Source organism: Podarcis tiliguerta (assembly GCF_965153285.1).
Source record: "Podarcis tiliguerta genome assembly, chromosome: 6".
In the NCBI taxonomy this organism is placed as follows: Eukaryota; Metazoa; Chordata; class Lepidosauria; order Squamata; family Lacertidae; genus Podarcis; species Podarcis tiliguerta.
In genome coordinates this window covers 27623658-27645083 of record NC_139539.1, presented here as the reverse complement: position 1 = coordinate 27645083, position 21426 = coordinate 27623658, and the positions used below count along the sequence as shown (strand labels likewise).

General features: G+C 39.3%; 1 protein-coding gene across 18 annotated transcripts in view; it reads right to left on the bottom strand.

Moving 5' to 3' along the window:
• DLGAP4 (DLG associated protein 4) overlaps positions 1-21426 on the bottom strand; it is a 330445-nt gene that overhangs the window by 12055 nt on the left and 296964 nt on the right. For 3 of the 18 annotated variants that reach the window (XM_083446799.1, XM_083446802.1, XM_083446800.1), the window contains exon 2: positions 32-93. The exons of 14 other annotated variants lie outside the window; for them this stretch is intronic. The gene's annotated coding sequence lies outside the window, so the exon portion shown is untranslated. Of the gene's footprint in view, positions 1-31; positions 94-13247; positions 13321-21426 lie in introns of those variants that run through there. One more of the 18 variants, XM_083446801.1, reaches the window with a different exon arrangement.

The window sequence follows — 21426 nt, the reverse complement described above, 5'->3', positions numbered from 1 at the left end:
TGCTTTATATAGAAGGTCCTGATAAAACCACCTCTTGGTGTTTGAACACATCAGTGGAAAGTTTCAGTATCTTGACCAACCTGGCACTTGGACCTAGAAAATGAGAAATGCCACAGAAAGATGCTGTGAGACACCAGCCATGCTCACTTTTGTTGAAAAACAATATTTTTGAGAAATAAAGCTCCAGGCTTACTAATAGCCACGCAAATTCTGGAGCTAGAACAACGGGGCATTCCACAACTTTCTTGATGTGGAACCTAAACTTCATATAATAAACTTGCTATATAGTTTCAGTAAATAACAAAGCATTTTGTAGTAGCTTAAAGACAAAAGAGCCTAATTGTGTGAGCGGAATGACTTCCATTTACTCAATGGGACTTTCCTCCCTCTCCTCCCTCCTGCGTGCCCCATGACCTCCTCAAATTTGCTCCAGAGGGTTGAGGGAACCTCTAAAACAGATTTAGGGGGCACATGGGTGAAGAGAGGAGGTGAAGCTTCCATTATGCAAGGAGAAACCCTTTCAGTGATGGAAAGCTCACCACAGAGCTACAATGAATACAACTTGAATCCATTTTGATGAGGCCCAAGCTTTCATGGGCTAGAGTCAACTTCGTCAGGTGCCAGCTTTCTTTAGCAGTAACTACAGAATCTCTAGTATAGACATCTGATGAAGTGGAATTATAGTTCTTGAAAGTTTATACTTTAATAAAATTCCTAGTCTGAAGGTGTCACAATAATTCATTTTTTTTTCTATAAAAAGGCAGCTCCTGTCAGAAAGTGATCTCACAAATAAGATGGATTTAAATAAATAAATACATAATGCCACCAACACATCCATATTCTACCAGTTTTACATGGACCTGGATCTAAGCTAACTGAAAAGTGATGCACACGTGCTAAAATTTGAGAGCTTAGTGCATACTTGTAGGTGGGTGTCGCTGCAAGAGCTTATAAGGTGGATTCCAACTTCCTTTGGCAACAGCTACAGAATAGTTCGCATATAAAGTTAACCTAACAATAAAAGTCTTTACTCCTATCTAGGGACTATATTAAAATTACCTATATATATTAAGCATGAAAACCTGTTTTTATTGTGAACCAGCTTCTTTGATTTTAATATTTTATGGTTTCAAATATGTATTTTGTATATTTTAAACAGGCTATGTGTATCTGAAATTATTTTAATCTTACTTTGTAAGTCAGCTCAAACATTTTATATAGAAAAATGTAGGATAAGCTACTGTTTTGCTTGTTTACTTCACAACTCTTCAACCACTCAGTGGCCAACTCATTATGTATAATTATGTCCGAAGGCAGCTAATCTATGTTTTTTGTTGTTGCTGACTTGTTTCAATAAGCCACAGTTAAGATTAACCATAGTTTTTCCAGGTTCAGACATAAGGCTAAACTATGGTTAGATGAAAACAGTTTCCTTCTTTGGCTACACTGGAGAAAAAATAGGAGAGGCGGATCATTCAAGCACAAGCCTTGCCTTTTCAACAATAGCCCATAATTTATCATTATGTCCAAACACAACCTCCTAACCCAGTTGATATGAAATACTAGCCCCAAAGTTGTTTCTCTCTGAAGTAGTACCAGAAGACAAAGATGAATAAATGGAGAACATACTTGATATTGTTTGTAAGAATGGTTTGAGTGTAGGCAGTTGTACACTCTGTGCTTCAGTCCACTGAAATATGTACATTGCATGTGCATTGCATCCTGATTCTCCCTCTTAACAGTTAACTAAAGCAGTCAGTGCTGACAGAAACAGAGTCAAAACAGAACTACAGAGAAACAAGAGGGAGTAAACTGTATACCTGGGGGAACCCCAAGACATACATTGAATTTATTGACCAATTCTGCCCCCACCCAAAGCCAGGCCAATGAGCATGCTCGGTAGCCACAGAATGTTGCGTGTCCGTTGTAAAAGCAAAGGTGGAAAGGAAAGAACAGAATTATTTGCTAGGTGCAGCCATGGTTGCCTAGAAGGAATTCTGAATACGACACACCTGTGAGAAGAACACACACTGCAATATTTTGTTGCAAGCCACACCTACTTGAAGCCCTCATCTTTTCCCTGGTCTGTTTTCAGCATTCATTAAAAAGCGACCTTGCATTACTCAAAGGGCACTTATTACAAGGACTTTCCCAGGCAGATTACATAATGAGTACTGATTTTCCTCCTCACAATTAACTCTGAATAAATACTGTTTGTGGATGGTATTGAATATAAACTAGAAGAGGAGGAGGGAAATACACCTCAAAAGACTAAGGGAATTCTCACATTGGAAAATGGCTTTTGATAGTTTTGTTATGGATGTAAAGCATACACCACTCATCTGCATTGGAAATATTTCTCCTTCCTGGGATGTTAACATAAATAGCCTCCTAATCATTCCTGCTCTTTAAGCCCCAAACGAGCACCTAAAGAGGAAAAATACTAAAATTAGGAAGCCAGCAGTGATTGTCCTTCCTCTCCTCACAGAGCCATCTATCTTTCCTCAGAATAATCTGCTTCAGAGCCCCAGAGGACATGAGGCCACAAACCTGTGACAGAACAGCAAGAAAAGCATCTCAAACTTTTCATCAAAACATTAATGCCTAGCAAGTGTTTAGCTCAATACACAAGAGTCTGGTAAAATATGGTGTTCAAACTGAAACCTCGGAAATAATCACCCCTACAGTTTGTACATACATACATACAGTTTGTATGAACAAATAATGGCTAATCAAAATAGTTTTATTTGTTAGCTATTCTCTAGCATTTAGTAGCTCAGAGGAGCACCTGTCTTATCCTCTATTTCATCTCTAACTTCCAGAAGGTATCACCACAAGAAGTCAGTTACTGAGTAAACCTTTGGTCTACTGCATGCAGTAATAGTCCATCTAGCTTTCTTTTGGGCAGCGGCGTTCCAACTTCTTAGGTAAAGGTCATGTGGAGTCTTCCTACCCAATATCCAGGAGCTGGAGCTGCAGCATCAAACCTGGGATATTTTGCATGCAAAGCAGGTGATCTATTCTGCAATATGAAGTGTACTTTTAGCTGGCAAGAACTGGGTGAAACATTACATTACATTAAAACTCACAGATTTCCTTTATAAGCACTTGGGGCCATAATGTCAGAAGCAACAGACATGAAGAATTAGTAATTCTGAATTCTTACTTTCTCTTAAGTTTAGATAAGCACAACACTAGACTTATTCCAGTCAAATGAAATTTCTTTTAAACCTATATAAACAGGTTGCTTACTTTTGATATATATGCTGCTTAACTATCTGTCATTTTTCTGGCAACAGCTATTTTCAGAAAATAGCATTTCAGAAGTTGGTACCATCTATTTCGATTAATTATTTCTAGGCATTCTTGGTTGCCTCCAGTCTTGGCCAACATTCAAAAGATTGCTGGCAGCTGGCCAAGATTATTTGAATTTGTGTGTGAAGATGTTAAAAAAATGGTTTAATCTTTAAATAGCAGCGACTTCATATTAAACAAGTCAGCACAAGAATGCAGAACTAGTATGTATGTACCACACACCTTTTTTAAACAACAACAACAACCATAACCAAAGTTATATTTGCACAGTTCTTATTTTTTGAAGTGTTTTACTGTAGCAGAGAACAAACTGGCAGTAGAACTTGACTTTAAATCTAAAAGACTTGTTTGTTGCAAAGCATGGCAAGAACAATGCTGCAGAGAAAGAAATGGGCTTTTTATCTGGAGCCAAGAGCATCAGTCAGCTTATTGAGGAACATTTGTTTACTTGGGCAAGAACTCAGTCACTCACAATCCAGGAAGACAGACACAGTTATGTGTGATGCTTAGTGCAATGAATGAACAAATAAGGAACCATAATTGTTTCAAAACAATTGCTGACTTGCATTATTCTGTTCTACCCAGTATCACAAACCCTTTGAGTTTGTAATGGTGGATCACCAATATATTAAAAAGCAGAATACCTGCGATTTAAACCAGTCTAGTCCCATGGTGGAAGTAGGACAAAATCAATATATGGTTGACTATTCCAGCATTACTGGATTAATTATGATACCAGTTGAGTTCACTAGGTAGTGTCTAGACTCTCATCCTTTATAAAGGAGGGACAGATACATGTTGCAAATGGGGGAAAGAGGAATTCAAAAAGAGCAATCCAAATAATCATAGGGATAGATTAATGCTTTAATCTTAAGCAGTCACCACCACACACAAAATGCAAACCAAGAAAGCACAAGCTACTCATTTCTCCTGTGTAGTATGTGGAATGATAACATGGACATCTTGCAAAAGCTAATTTACTGATATCTCCTAACAGCAGTTTGATCACATGCAGTTGACTTTGTAAAATCCCTCAAAATCCTAAAGGGTATTGCAGTTTGATAATGAACTCTGTACCTTGCATTACACTTGAGACACAAGAATTTCAAGACATTCTGTCTCCACATGTGCATAGTTTACAAAGCCATGTACTATTTTACACTATTTTACAGAGGACCCACTCACTTCTCCCCAAAAAGCTACACCGAAAGGAAACAAACTTTCTAGTTTAAAGACGATCGTAGATACAAGAACAAACACAGCTACAAAATAAACTCTAATACATTTGGGTTATATGGTACTTCAAAAGGCGAAAATGTAAAATTCAGGATGTATGACATTCCAGAATAATTTCTCAGGGAACACATTGGCTGCAAAATAACTTTTTGTATTGGGTTCATATCAAAATCTGACATATTCAAGAAGGATGTTGTGAGTTTTAGGGCTGGACTTCCAACTTAATTCTACAAAATGGTCCACACATGATTGAATTGGCAAAAGTCTATTTAACAAGTTAAAAGTAGCCCTTGGGCATATTCAGATTTAACAATGTGAAACCCACTGACCTATTTGTATTTGCAAAAATACGAAATTTAGACTTTTCCATTTGAAGGGCTTAGGTGTCTTTTATACAGTGTTTCATCTGTTCCACCCTAAGAATTACTGGTATGTCTGCTCTCCATTAGACACAGCAAAAACACTGCAAAGTATGCTGCACAATGGATTTCAAGCAAATTACTACCATAATGGCAATCCCCTCAGTACTCATACAGGTAATATTAAGCCATTTTGCAATGTTTGCCTCTTAATGCCCTCGTCTGTAGAGTTGTACAGTGTTTCACTAAGGCTGTGATCCTAAACACAGCTACTTGACAATAAATTCCATCAAGATTTGCTTCTGACAGGTGTGCAAACCAGTGACAAATCTGGTATAAGGTATTTGATTTCCAGTGATGAGCTGCCCTTTGCTAAACCTGCTTTTACAAGTTAAGATAACATAATGTGCAAGTAATGAGAGACTATTAAGAATGTCACATTTCACATGGATAATTTGCTCATATTCAAGGAAAATGATAGCCTTCATTCTGATGGGACTGATTTCAGGGAATCCAAATGCTTGCTTGAGCTTGGAACAAACCCATGTACCTTTTAACCCCATGCCACCTTGCAGGCACTTTACTATTTTTTGCTGCAATGGCTTGGTACCCCTTTAATCAGATGCAGATTATTCAAAGATTTGGCTCTGCCTGCAAGTCAAACAAACAGGGTGCACCCTAAGCATTCTTGATTCCATTCATCTTTCTGTGAAGTGGATTGTTAGGCAACTGGTACAGAGGCTGAGAGACTTAATAGAACATTAAAATGCAAAGGTCCTCTTTATAATACAGTGTGTTCCTTGTAGCAACCACCCACAGAGATGGATACAAGGTGGCAAGTGCTTAAAAGGTGCGCTGGTTTGTTGTGTGGTCTAAACAAGCTAGTGTTATATTGAATGTACACTGAGTTTCTCTTTCCATGTTCTTCCATGCACCATGGCAGAAGAGAGGCAGAAACATTCATTTGAGCCTTGCCCATGAAACACCCAATGCAAGTATGGTACATCTGTACTAGAGAACAACAATTCATTAATCAAAAATGATTTCTAAAAACTATTTTGGAAGGCACACACAAAATTGGGTTTAGATTTAAATAAATGTTTCTATGGCAATAGCTACTCTCTCAAAATAGAATTTTATTGCTCACTATGAAACACAGGAATGATTGCAGCTTTCTAAATTTAGACAGGGGACTAAGATAATCAATTCCATTTTAGAATAATCCATATTTTTTCAGTGATGAAAAGATCTCTGCTTGTTCAGCCTTTGAATGTCTGAGCCTCTACTGAGAATACTGGCTGAAAAGTCTTTAAATATATTTTAAATTCATTAATTATCTGCAATATGCAGCACCTTAAAAAAAAAAACTGTTCCCCAAAGCACATAAATGAGATGCAGAACTGGTGACGTTTGCCTTTGTACAGGGCAAAGCTGCAAAAATTGTTTGCTTCTGTTGCTACAACATCAAAGGAGGAATAGTAATCAGTATGTAGCCCGAGACACCTCTATTCCCAATTAGTGATGACAGTAGCTCTAGAAATTGTGATGACAGCACAGAGCATAGCTAACAAGATTCTGTGAGAAGCAAAGAAACTGGGAACATATAGATGAAATACTGGGTTGGATGTAAAAGGCACCACTGGTGTCTGTAATGCAAATGGAAAGGAGGCATTATACTGACAATTCACCCCCTCCATTACAGCCCCACCATTCACCTCTTAAGCTGTGCTGGAGGGTCCACCAACCTTTCAAAGCAGATGGGTGTGTGTTCAAGGGGTGGTGTTGATAAAATCAGTGAGAAATAGCACCTAGCACCTTCCATTAGTTGATCCTCCACTGGATCAAATACCAGTCATGGAAGGAGTCCTGTGAATGAAAGGGCAGCTTTGGATCCATTCTGCTATATAACCTTATACTTCCCCCACTGCAGCCTACCATCTCATAAATTCCAAATGGATGAGAAGATTCAACAATCCCAAGCAGAAGCTGCTACTAAGAATACAAGTCAGTTTCTTTAAATCTATTTTTTTCCATTTTGCTACACTAACTAATGTTGGCTAATGGCTACGTTTCACCTTAAGGCAATTAGCAACATCTCCTCATTTTTGGAACAGAAGATCAATAAATTCTAATACTTATAAAAGTTTCTCCTCTTCTAGCTTTACAGGCAACATATTTTATTTTCCTCTGGGAGCTCCCACAATAATTTCATCAGCTTACAAAAGGAACTGACCTACATTCTGCCTCTCCCGTTGCTAGGGCCTATATATCAGGTTTCTTAACAGCTAACTCTTATTTCAGCTACCTTGATTTCTTTTTCTGGAATATCTATTTGTCATTGTTTAAGAAAAGCGAAACAAGCCAGCATTTATGAATTATTCCCAAAGAAGTTGGCCGCAAGCTAAGGAATATTCATAGTAAATATTTGTTTCTATTATCAACACACCTATTTTCATCACTTTGGAATAAATGCCATATCAGTATTATTTGGAGATGGAGGTTATACCTTGGAGTAGATGGTGGGCGGTGCAAGTGTAATTTCTGTAGGAAGAGGGATGCATGTAAAGAAAACCAGTGTGGCGTAGTATTTAACAAGTGGGACTAGGAGTGAGGAGACCCAGATTCAAATCCTCTCTCAACCATGAAGTTCACTGGGTGCCTTTTGGACCAGCTGTTCTCCATAACATTCCTTGGAGGTTGGTCAGGCTGGGAAAACAACATAGAGTAGGAGGTGGGGAGAAGAAGAAAAGGCTGCATACTATACCTTGAGCTCTTTAGAGTAAAGGCAGCATAAAAATGTAATTAAGTAAAATACTGTCCACCTACAGTAAAATGGGCTGGAAAAGAAGAAAGGAAAGAACTGGGAACTCGCTTAAGAGTGTGCTCTTGATTCTTTCATTTTAAGTTGGGTAACCTGATATCATGGTGATGTCATGCGACTGACAGGTGGATGGTGCCACCCACTTGTCAAAATAGCCACAGGGGTGGGGGAGCTCTTCTGGCTCACTGGCCAAATCCTGTTCCCCACTGCTGATCTAGCTCTTCCTCCATCAGTGCTAACACACACCAATGTGATCTTTTAATGCATAATAGCAGTGAGCTGGCTCTGTCCCAACCATGAGTCACTCTAAACACAGGATGAAAGAAGCTTCACTTGGATGCCCGGAAAGGAAAAGAAAAGCTGCTGGAGGGAGCTGATGTTTTGAGCAGTTACTTACAGGATATCATAATTCGCTCGATGAACTCTACTCAGCTGATTTCAATGTCCTCTACAGCAGGTATCTTCGACCATTTACGACTCATGGCCCACTTTTAACCCAAACATACATTTGGGAACCTATTTCTTTATATTTTACCATATATTTGCATGGTAGTTAGTACCACTGTTGTGACCCACCTTGGATCAGGCTATGACCCACCAGCCAAAGACCATTTCAATCAGGACAGTGTACATTTTGTATTGACACTCCCCCCCCCAAAAAAAACCCCATGTGAATACAGGTGTGTGGTGGTGTTGGAACCTGTAGCAGCAAAACCAGAAGCCTTTATCTGCTCCAACTGCAGTAAAATATGTCTCTTCTATATCTGTCTCTACAACCACAGCAGGTGCTGAAACTCTTCAAATGTTTGAGTTTACCCGCAAAGGTGCACTCTTCCATAGTCTCCCAGGTAAGACGTACGCCAACAAAGATTGTCCCAATTTGCTTTACCAGCATTTTAATTGTTCCTGTATTTTCCTTTTATGCACACTGACCTGGGAAAAGAAGTCTTTTCTGATGGAAGGCCAATATAGAAATTTGAAATAAATATTAAAAAAAATTTTTTTGGTCCTAACTAGTAGAAGTTAAGAGCTATGCAGAGTAATGACACCACAACTCCCCCCCCCCCGCCCGAAGTATGCTGATCACCTAGTCAAATTTGAAAGCTGTGAGTGGCTCAAGGTCACCCAATGTGCTTCGTAAACTTGAGTGAGGATTTGAGCCCTGGTTTCCCAACACTCTAACCACTACACCACATTGGCTCCTAGGTCAGTGGCTAGCATCCCCTTCCTAGGTAAGGTGCCCAGGAAAGTTGTCACTAACAAGCTTGTCACTTTTGGACGAAACTGATTTTCTTCAACCATCTCAGTTAAGGCTTCAGGTTTGATTTTGGGATAGAAACTGCCTTGATCACTCTAGGAAGGAGAAAGCAGGAATGAAACACTGTTGATTTCCTTGGACTCCAAGTGGCTTTTGATGCATTGGCCACAGTACCTTTCTGGGAAGGCTATCTAAGTTGAGCGTTGGAAGCACCACTTAGTGGCAGGTCCCATTCCTATTTGGATAATTGATGCCAGAGGGTAGTGCTAGAGGAGCGTTTATTGACCCCTTGGCAGGTTTACTTTGGTGTCCTGCAGGGTTCTGTTCTCTACTCCTTGCTGTTCAACACCTACATAAAACTGCTGAGAGAGGTTATCCAGAGATATGCAAATGACACTCAGCTTTCTCAAATTCAGGTGCAGCTCCTGGTGTCCTAAACCAGTGCCTGGGCATGGTAATGGACTGTATGAAGGCAAATGAACTGAAACTCAATCCAGACACAATTGAGATAATGTTGGTGGGTGATTCATCACCTGGGTGAATGGCTTTTAGACCTATTCTGAAGGGGGCTGTACTGCGCGCTAAAGAATATCAGATACACAGTTTATATGTGCTCATTCATCCAGCATTGCCATTAGAGTCCTGAGTGGCCTCTGTTGCCTGGAATATCTTTTATCAGCTATTACCATATGTAAATTGAGATAATGTAGTTACAATTAACCATGCACTGACAACCCATCTATATTGCAGTGAGTTGTACAAATGGCTGCTTCTGTTGTATACAAGGGGCTGCTTTTGAAAATAATTTGGAAACTGCACTTGATCCAAAATAGGCCTGTATGATTGTTAACTGGACAATTAGACCATATTATGCTAGTGCTTCATTAGCAGCCCCAATTGCCAAGTCTGTCCAGACGCAGTTTAAAGTGTTGGGCAACTGAAACCTCAAGATCTGCTCCAGGTGGCTGTCAAGCAGTGGGCCTTTTTGTGCTAAGATTCCTGTTCTATAACACCCTTCCCACAGAAGCTCATCTGGCATCTTCTTTAAGTGCATGCAGGTGAAGACTTTTCTCCCAGGGTTTAAAATCCAATTTTAAAGTGTTTAACTAAAAATGTACAGCACATACACAGTGGTTAACTGTTTCTATTATCCTCTCTATTGGAAAATGTTTATGCTGCAGACTGTTGATTTTAATACTTTGTGTTTACAGTATTTTATCATTTGAATTGTGAGCTAAGGAAAGAAAAAAGTGTTATTGGGTAATGTTATATAATCATAGGAATAAATGCTCTCTGAATCAACACTCTGAACAAACATTGCATAGAGTGGAAACATTATAGACCACAGCTGAAAAATCATGCCACCAGCATATTAAGATAGCAAGTGAACAATTTTGGCAGAAGAGAGCAGATAAAATTCTTAAATTATATGCCATTAACCTTCAGGGGCTTGCTTCTTCGTTCTGGACTAAGTGTTTAAACTCTGCTCAATAAGGAACCCAAAGAATGACTATGCTAGGACAATTTTCTCCTTGGGAAGGAGTGTCACAATTAATAAGAAACTATTTCGACATCCAAGCTACCAAGCCATCACCTGGAACACAGTTATTCAAAGAACAAACACAAAATTTTATTTTTCTAATATTGGAAGCCCTTTTGCAACCACCCTATTAATTTAGAGCAGGTTTACAATCTGCAAGCTGTTCTGAAGACTGTGGTTCTCACTTGGAATCCTAGTTTAAGAGTTTAAGTTAGCATTTCACATGAAACAGCAGGAGCGGATGTTGCAAATACCAAAGGAGCTGACTCAGCATTGCCTTTGTTAAATTAAATGCAAAGTTTCCCTTGCTTGCCACAGTTTGAGTGATCACCCATTATATGCCCTGTTCAGAACCAAGGAGTGTAATTGTATCCGATGTGGCTTTTGCTCATGAAAAACTATCAAGGGTGAAGAATTTTGTATCAAGGCCAGAGCTTCCTTTCCCTAATCTCCAGAAAGGAAAACTACAGACAGATGGGTCCAGTCAACAGCAGGAAAGCACGAGTCAGTTTCTAGGAAACCACATTAAATTTAATTAGCCATTGCTTCCCTATAATTGGGGAGAAAGTAGAGAAGTTTTAGATCCCTGCATTCCATATACTCTCAGTTGATAGATATTACAATTTATAGAGAGATCAGCAAGGGAACTTCTTCCTCTGCAAGAAAAAAAATACTGACTTTTGCATTCTTTAAGAAATCAGCATTAACAGTTTTCATTGGGAGTTATGATGAAATTTCCTTTTGCTACGATTTTGATCTTTATTGTGATGCTCATGTTTTGGTGGGGAGGGGCAGAATTTGTTATTTTTAAAGTATTGTTGGATGAGCACTTTTAGGAACTTTATTATTCTCTTGGTTATTTATTTCTGATTTTAGCTTTTTTCATTTTATGTAGTTGCTGATTTGCTTTAAGGCATCTTTTTGTATAAAGCAACTAATACAATAAATAATAATTATCCTTGCTTCAGACATGCAGAAAGAAACCTTCTAATACTATAGAATGTTTTGAAACAGTCATAGACCAGCATTGTTTTGCAGTAAATGCCCCCTACTCCATTCCCAATGACACAAAGATACTGAAAGCTTTGTAAGTTGAGCAATCTCCGGCAAAAAATTACGGTACTATGTGAGCCAGACATATTAGAAAGGTGCAGTTTAAAGCAACACATATCTGGGTAGGAAATATGAATGTCAGATTCTGACTGCAGAGACACATTTTTCCACTACCCAGCATTATTCTAAGCATTCTACACTGGACAACAGAACATGAAAGAGAGGTATTTTTTTGAGTGTTTTATTTGTGCCCCAGGAAAAGTTTTCATATATTTTTTAAATAACAAGGTTTAATGTACAATCCAAGTTTCAACTAACAAAAGACAAGCATCAGATAAAAGCCTTTCCCAAGCATACCTAAGACTATGACTATATCCCAAATGGCAACAAGCCAAATCTTTTTACAGCCCAATTTCTCCTTTACATGTGACGAGTACAAAACGTTTCCCTAGATTCAAAACATTAAGACTCTCTGCTTCCAAGTTTCAGACAGGAGAATCTTACTGACGTTCAGCCAAGTAATTAGAAATGCTTTACATATGTGCCTATGGAAGATGCTCAAACATGTTTAGTGCACCCCCAATCAAAGCAACAAACTCCATTTGCACACTGCACAAGCCTGAGCTACAGCTGTTTTTGAAGATATAACACTAAACAGCAAAAGGCTGGCAGTAAGCAAATGCTAACAAATGTTTCTACTGCCTCAGTCAATTTAGGGGATCCAGCTAAGTAGGAAATTAGACTGAAAGGTCATTTCCTCAATGTGACATTCCTGAGACTATTATGTGTCTACTTTTTTCATTCCAATGGTCGAGTCAGATCCTCCCCCCTTCCTTTTCTGGTAATGGGCTTTCATCCTGCCATTATGAATTTGGAGTCTGTTCCTTGAGTTACTAATTTTTTAGACTTTCATAAAGAGCAAGTAGCTTCTAAGAAGTTTTGCCACCACCGCCATTTAACCTTCAACATAAAAGGAGCTTTTAAATCCAGAGTGAATCAAGCAATACCACTGCCTCAAACATTCTCAAACATTAAGTCAGAAAGGCTAAACTAGTGCCTACAGTTATTCACAAATCTTGTTTACAGAGACATATACATAGCAAAAAAGAACAAAGCATTGCAGTTAACTTCAGAATGAACAAAGAACTTGCTGCAAACCATTTTGAAAGCCAACACGACCTGTTTCTTCACGTGTAAATGTTAAAATTTTTGAGAGTAGCTCCCTCTTTTCTCATTTAGTTAAGAAAACTCAGACAAAACAGGTTTATTTTCAATATTCATAGAATCACAGAATTGTAGTATTGCAAGGGACCCAAAGGGAGCTCAACAGCTTTCAGAATGCTAGTCTGGTGATTTATTTATCCTCCACCACTGTAGCTTTCCTTTTGGTACTATAAACTATCAAGACATCTATCTAAATGTCTGTGCATTTCCACACAAAGCTATCAAACCTTGCTCTTGTACTCCAAAATAAAACACAAAAGAAGATTTTTTCTTAACCTGAACATACAGGCACACAACACAAAGCAAAACGAAAAGAGGCAATGTATAGGATAGGTCTGCCTCAAGACTCAGCTTGATACATGGATCGTTAAGAAACTCTGAACATAGCACCACAAAGCTGTAGCGATTGAAAATGTAGGCTCACCTAAACTTGGAACTTACCAGTGTCACTCGGGATGAGAAACTAGCAAGAAAGCAACAGAAAACCTCAGCCCTATAAACAGCTACATTGCTATCTCCAAGGAGACCATCAGCAACATAATAATGAGACTACAGTGACCAACAGCTGTGATGTATCCTTTATTTTCTTTCTAAAAAGAAGAAGAAGAAAGGAGATGGCTATTTGCTTCTTGCCCGTGACTTCCCTTCCTCTTCCCACCCCACTGAAATTATCTTGCAGTCACCTAGCTACAGAAATAAATGTAGACACCACCACCCCAAAATCAGAAATAGGAATTGTACTTCATCCAGCACCTTCCACAAAGAAAAGTACATGAATGTTTCTTTTGAAACAAGTTATCACACTTAGCTATACATAGGAGCAGAGTGGTTCATTTCCAAATGGCTTTACTTAATATCATATCAACCATTTTAAAGATTTGTTGCCAAATGCTTTTTCAGCCAGGCAACAGCATATCACAATGGTTTGCAAGCCGTGGCTCTTATGCCAAGAGCTGTTCCTCCAAGGCAATAGATAAGGAGAAAGCAGACAGACATTACCTACTATGTGCTCATCATACCTTCCCCTCCACCCATTTAAGTGCCACCTTATGTTCTGTGTGACACAACACTATCTAAATGTGGTTTCGCTAACCTGGTGCCTGCCATATGCTTTGAACTACAACTCTTACAGCACAGCTGGGCTGATAAGAGTTGTAGTGCAAAACACATGGAGGGCACCAGGTTGGCAAAGACTGATCTGAATGCTAACAGATTAAGATACAAAATGTTGTGCAGGAATCAAACTCTGAGCCTGGTCATACCATGGCACAGTAGTCAGAGCCCAAACATTCCGTTTCTGGCACAATTCATAGATCACTTGAAGATTCTATTAATAGTTTAGACAAGAATGTTATATGCAAGCTATGCTTGCAGAGAACCAACATCCCAAATAACTTGACTTTTAAACATTCAGTACAAAAAGCTTCTGGGAGATACCAATTGCTTCCATACAGGAATCTCTCCCTCTGTTTATGGATATAATGGGGGTGGGGGTGGTTAGAGGCACTAAAATATTGTCAGTTTTCACAATGGTTAAGAATGGCGCTTATTAAATGCAAATGAGAGATACTTTTTATGGAGACACCCTTAAATACTGTATACAAATCTAAACAGTTACTGACTGGATCATTCCTTTTTCCAAAATACTACTTTTCAGTATATGTGTACTTAATAAATATAAGGAAGTGAACAGGAGATGGGTGAAGTAGAGAGATACATCTTGTCAACTAAAACCTGTATCTCCAGGAGAGTTTGAAAGATGCATTAGGAAAAACATACATCAAATTTGTTTTAATGGGCATGTAACTGCACATTACAGACATGCACTTTGAACAGTTTTCTAGACTCTTCCCTGTAGTCACCTAAAGAATTAAACACAGAGGAATGTAACATGATAAAGTCACTAAGCAGCTTGTGAAAAGCGATTGAAAGACAAAATACTGCCAAGCATACTTTTGGAAACACAGGATATTTGGAATTCAAAAGACAAGAGGAAAAATGTCATTTTAGGGCTGGTGGAATGAGCACCATTTCACTTGGGCTTTCCAATTCTTGGGGGTTTCAGAATGACATAAAACTGCTGAAATCCCTTGAAGTGTCTTTGTTCCCAGCTACAACTATATGCTATCTCTTGGCCAACCAAATGGTTGGTACATTCCAAGAAATACAAACTGGGTTCCAGATGGCTGTTGCTTAGCAGCAGCCCACATGCTTAGTTGCTCAGGGAACAGGTTCCTTGCATTCTCATTAGACAGCTGCCTCCTGAAACTGCTACGTAGTCCTGTCTGGGAAGATTTCTCATACTCAGCTACAAGCTGAGACAAGGATTTCAGTTAGAGCTACAGAATATGAATACAGCAAGTTAAAAAAAAGGACTCCATCTGACCTCAAAATGGTTTTAAAGCTTGGACATGCATCTTATTTCATCCTACAAAGCAAAATGGAACAATGTTGCCACCAACATCTATTAAACACTCCAGAGTGTGGAAAGTGTGTGATAGAATTTGCCTGTAACAACGCATTATTCATCCAAACAAAAAACCAAAATAGCAACATGTTTGCCTGGAGCTATAAGCACTGATGATCAAAATGTTTTCAAAATATGGGAGCATCACCATGAGGAGACTCGGAAGACAAAGCGCTCCTAGGATTATTTGGCATCAAGATTTGCTAGCTTGCATCATATATGATATTTACAATTTTCAGTGCAACTTAACTGTGAAATGTTTGATATCCAATGAAGGACAACAGTGTTGAAAACAACTTTTTTTTCATTCCATTCCAGACTGATCCTCTAATGCATGCGGATGCAGGATGAAAGATAGACAACAGGACTTTGACTAGAGCCTCCTTCATAGAGGTGGTAACATATATGCTTTCTGAGCACAAAAGGGCAACAGCATAGAGTACTGGACACAGTTCATAGACAAACACCAGACAGGACTGATTCAGTGTATTTACTCACCCATAGTATTACTTGGTTAAATCAAAAACCCTAGAATTCCTTTTATTTTCTGTCATACATATGAGATACAGGGTTAATACCTTTAAAATTATCTTAACAATTATTTCCATAATGGGTCTTTAAACCAAGTTACTCAGTATTTGTTCAAAAACCTTTATTTGCATAAAATACCCTCAGTTCATCAACAGCAGCATCTGAATTTTTTGCATTGGTGTCCAATGAAGCACCCCATACTTAGAATTACGTGTCAAGTTTCCATGTCCCATTACACTACTGAGGATAACACAACTGAATACTAGGAAACCAGGTTTACAGATTTAAGACGCACAGCGAGAAGAGAAAGGAAAACACTGCAATTTGATCTTGGATGCCTTCATGCAGTTTCCTTACCAACTAAAGTTCTCATGAAAGTTAACTTTTGGCGACAACGCTACCCACAGTTACATGGGAGTAAGCCTCATTGAATTTAAATAGGAGTTACCTCCAGGTATATAATGCATTAGATTGTAGATGTAATCAATAAGAAGAACTCCAAAAGTGCTTAGTAGTCTTCTGCTTTTAGAGCAAATATTGAAAAATTAATATTGCTGCTTGGTGCATTTAGTGGGTCTCTGTCCAGCCTTCAGTGCAATCATTGTTCCCTTTCTCCAACAACCTAGTGTATGCCCACTGCATGTTTGGAGGTGCATGTCTCCCTTCTACATTTTACATACTGACCACAGCAAATGCTGGTGGACACACAATGTCCATTACAGAAGCGTAAAACTAATGGAAACAAGTTATTTGGAACTACACTGGATACAACCCAAAGTTTCCAAATATAGAAAAAGTGTAGAGATAGTCTATGCCTAGCCTGAAAATGATAGTATTATTTCTAATGGACAGTGCTTACGACTAAGCGCCAGTCAAGTGCCCAATGGATTTAGAGCCTGAAATTGCAGAAAGAGGTATGTCTTACCTTTTAAGCATCAAGCAATAGGAAAAAACTGTACACTTACTTGCGATGCAACTAATCCTACTTTCACACTGAATGACATTCAGCAGATTTTCAAAATATATTCAACTGGAAGTAATACTTATGAGAGTTCTTCATCCAAGAGAAACACATCAAAGAGCTTTGCCAGAGAAATAGCATTGCAAGGTCCTTGAGAATGAAAACGAAACCCATTTGTCCGCTATTTTTACGTAGCATTTGTTCATTTTGAGAATGCAAACAAATTAAAAATACAATCTCATCCAAGGGAATACAAGTTAGAATTGAAGAGTCTTGAACTATGGATTCTTTCATAGTGTGGGAAGGCAGAGGTTGGCATGATTCATGTAAAGGGCTTTTTAATCAGTTCCCACTCTGGATGGTTTTTAGAAACAGCATTCTTTTAAAAATAAAAAGAATAAGCAGGAGTTTCTTCATGTTATTATTAGGGAAGCCCATCAAAAGCAATTTCCTTTTGTTTGGGGCTTGCTTCCTGACTCACCTCTGATCCTTGTATGTGAGAAGTGCTAAGAGGTTGGGAACCCCAGATTAGATCAAGACCACATGGTGCAGGCTTTTTAAAAACCCTTCTCTCCTGTGCCATTTTCCTTATCTAACATGCTCTCCCTCTGGAAGCAAAGGCACATGTTCCTCGCCCCACCCCAGGCAAATACTAGCATGGGAGCGGGCACCTTGCCAGTACTACAGCCTCAATCCAATGGTGATGGGGGCATCCCCATGGCTGCATTTTAACTCAAATCACAGGAGAAGTTGTTGATAAATGGCAACTATACTATCTCTTAATTTTCCTAGTATGTGGATACTGTTTGTTATTGTAACTCCTTTTTTTCTATTTATAATTTGTGTTTAGAAAATACAATAAATGTGTTTGTGGAGGGAAGCACAGAGGAAGTCTGATCGTGGATCTCCCACTGCCTTGTGTAGTTTGGTCTTTGCAACGCCTTTTCATCTTATTGAAAATGATATGAACCAGTATTATTTAATAATCTTTTGAACATATGACCACGTCACACAATTTGGAATGTGGAGTTTTCCATGTTAGACTGGAATAACAAGAAGGTAAAGTGATGACAGCATCAAAGTAAAATTGCTCTAAGCTCCTATATATGCATGCGCCCCAACTATGCTAGATTGTTTTTGAAGTTGGTTCCCAGCCAAAATGTGCCAAATTCGAGTTCAAACTAGCTGAGAGGGGGGGGAAACAGAGTGGTGTGATATATGCATCACTTTGCTAAGGCACAATACCTGTTATTCTTGAGGAGGTAAAGTAACACCCTGGACCCAGGGTATTTGACAGCTACTGGCTGGTTGCCGATACACCCTTTTGGGAGATAGTGACTGAGAGGGCAGTGGCAACCCAACCCAAGTACTTGGACGTGTTTTGGAAGTTAATCAGCATTGGTTACCCTGACAGGGACATGGTGGTGCAACCCTGGCATTTTGCTTGAGCTCTCAGTAGCTTTTGATAACGTAGTCACTGTATCATGCTGGACTTGCTCAGTGGGTTGGAAGTAGGAAACACTGTGTTACAGTGGTTCTGCTCCTACTTGTAGGGTTGGTATCAGAGTAGCACTGGATGATTGTACCTTGACAGGTCGGTTATGCAGTAAAACAGAGTGCCATATCATATTCAGTGCTGTTTAGCATCCATATGAAACTGCTAGAAGCCGTCATTAGAGGATCTGAAGCACAACAACATCATTATAGTGATAATACTCAGCTTGATTTCTCCATCTGAATCAGGCATGGCCATACAAGTTCTGGATCAGTGTCTGGATGTGGATTGGTGTTTGGGCACAGCAATAAGGCTAGATAAGGGTCAATAAGCTGACGCTGAATACTGGCAAGGGTTCTGAAGGAGTAGGTATGTAGTCTGCGGGTGCTCCTGGAACCATTTTTGACTTGGAAAGCCCAAGTGGCTGTAGTGGATAAAAGCATCTTTTACCAGCTTAGTGAACTATGCATACACAACCTCAAGACTTGATTACTATAATGCATTTTATGTGAGACTGCCCTTAAGCTTAGTCTAGGAGCTGCTGTTAGTACAGAATGTAGCTACTAGGTTGTCAAGTGGAATATACAATACCATTAAAAGAGCTACACTGGCTTCCAATTTGCTAATGGGCCAGGTTTGGTATCAACCTACAAAGCCCTAAATAATTTGGGACTAGGAATCCAAAGGAACACCTTCTCCTGTACAGACCTTCCTGGTCATTAGGGCCATCTGCTGAGGTCTTCATGGTTATGTGGAAGCTCATCTTGCAGCAACCAGGAAGAGGCCTTTTTCTGTGCATTGACAGTGCATGCTGAAACTATATGTCTTTACTGAAGGCTTTGCTGGCTATTGACAGCAGTCATTTGTCATAACTTTTATGTTATATTTTGAACTTCCTACCAAAGCTGTTAAGTTTATTTTGCTGTTATTGTATTTTAATGGATTTTATTGTAAGCTGCCATGAGATGTTTTTATGATATGTGGTATGCAAATAGATTAATGGATGCAAGATCAAAAAATGGGGAATGTCCTGATGTCAGCTTCTTGGGCTCTTCATCAGATTCCCCCACACACATCCAGAAGTACAGGAAGACACCTGGTCAGATCAGGGACTTTAACTCCCAAGACACTCCTGCAGGGACCCAGGGAAGCCAGCTGTGGATGTTACACAACCCATGACATCTTCCAACCCTTCTGTGACCTATATGGATAAGAAGAAAACCAGCATAGGCTGAAGAATCTGGTACATGTAGAGTGCATAGATTTGATGCACTGCACCAGTGTCACAGACCCCTAAGACAAACACGGATGCAGTTTATTTAAATTCCTTCTAGCTCTCTAATAAAAGGGTATTAATAGGCCAATTATTCCCTATAACTCACTTTTCTAGCTTCGTTACCCAGGACTGAAAAAACGCATAAGCCAGTTTTTACAACCACACTAGCTCATCCTTTACGACATGCAGCAAGTCAAATCACATTAGCGTCTGTGACCTCATCACATTACACAGGTCTTGGCAGAGAGTCCAATTCATCATGTGAGTAAACATGACGGCTGCAGACTCTGAGATACTTATACAAGGACTGTTGAAAGGAAGTGAATCGGAAGTGCTTCTACCGTGTCCTACGCTCTTCAACAAGTGAAAATGAAAACTTGGAAGAGCTCAGCAAGTCTGCTACTAGTCTGTACAGAGGCCAAAGTCAATCATGTATCAAATGCTACCACTGGAACTCAGCCTAACAGAAATTTAAGACAGTGCACAAACAAATGTTTGTTAACAGAGCTTCAGTCAATAAACAGCAGCTGAAGGTTTTTGAGCTTCTGCCACCTTCAGTAAGCATAGCCACAAAAATAGAGGACATTTAATATTTGCCAAAGTGTGTAAGGCCTCCACCCAGCCCAAAAGTGTATAAGTGCCTCCACCCAGCACAAATTCCAGAGTTTGGGAAGAGAACTGCATCTTGGCTAGATACCATATTTAATTCCATTGAACCCACTGAACCATTTCTGCAATTTTGCAAAACCAGTCTAAAATGAGAAAAAGCTTAGATGCAGAACCAGACACCTCCTGTTCTACACATTCAATGATACCACAAGTTTGTGACATGACATCACTAACTGTTTCTGTAGCAACTGTTTCCGACAGAAATGAATCAGTCAAACAGGAGGTGGCCAATTAGAGAGCAGTAGAACAGGCTTTATGGGCACACAAAGACTTTGTAACTGACAAAAATAGGAAAGCAAATTATAGAACGTACAAATAACTTAATGAGCTCAATCTAATGGGTTTCAGGAATGCCTGCTATATTTAGATCTGCCCAACTGTATCTTAAAAAGCAAAACAAAAACAGTGTTCCATAATGGAAATGGTAAAAGCTTTAAAATACATTACTAGTTCCTGTAAACGCTCTCTCTCTGTGTGTACACACACACACACACACAAAAATAATACACAGAATACATGGAAATCTCTATAGTCTTTGTGGGGGAAAATCCCCTGGCCAGGAGAGCAAGAAACAACCTCCTTTTCTCTGAATTCTGATTTCAAAGAATTTTTTTAAATTAAAAACTACATACTTCCTAAAATCGTTTCCTTGGGGTTTTGGGGGTGAGGAGGGAAGGGGACAATGCCAATATATTAATCAGTACTGTTCTATGCCAAGTGAGCAAATAGCAGGTCCAAGCATTTCAAAGCATGAGAATAGAAATTAAAGTAGTATTTTCTTGTGCGCACGAGTTGCCTGCCACAGTGTCCTCTTTACAGCTACAGGCTGGGACCTACAAGCCAGAGAAAAGGCCACAGCAGTAGAACAGTAGGATGCTCCACAGGATTGGAGAAGGGCTGAATGGGAGAAGACGAATGTGCTGCTCAGGTGAGCTGATGATGAGCCAGGCATAGGCCCCTAAATCTGGATTCTGATATGCACCTCTTAAGCTTAAGAACCTGGGGAACCACAACAAAAATCAACCCATAATAAAATACCCAACAAGAATACACACATCCCCAAGATATACTACTGAAATAGTTTTGGGGAAGGCAGAATAAAGAGGTAGACTGAACCAATGGGCTGCACTATCATAACTTATACCACACTGACTCTCCTCAAATCCACAAACTCTGTATTGCTCTGTCTTTAGTAGATGAGATTGCTTAAACTACTCTGTG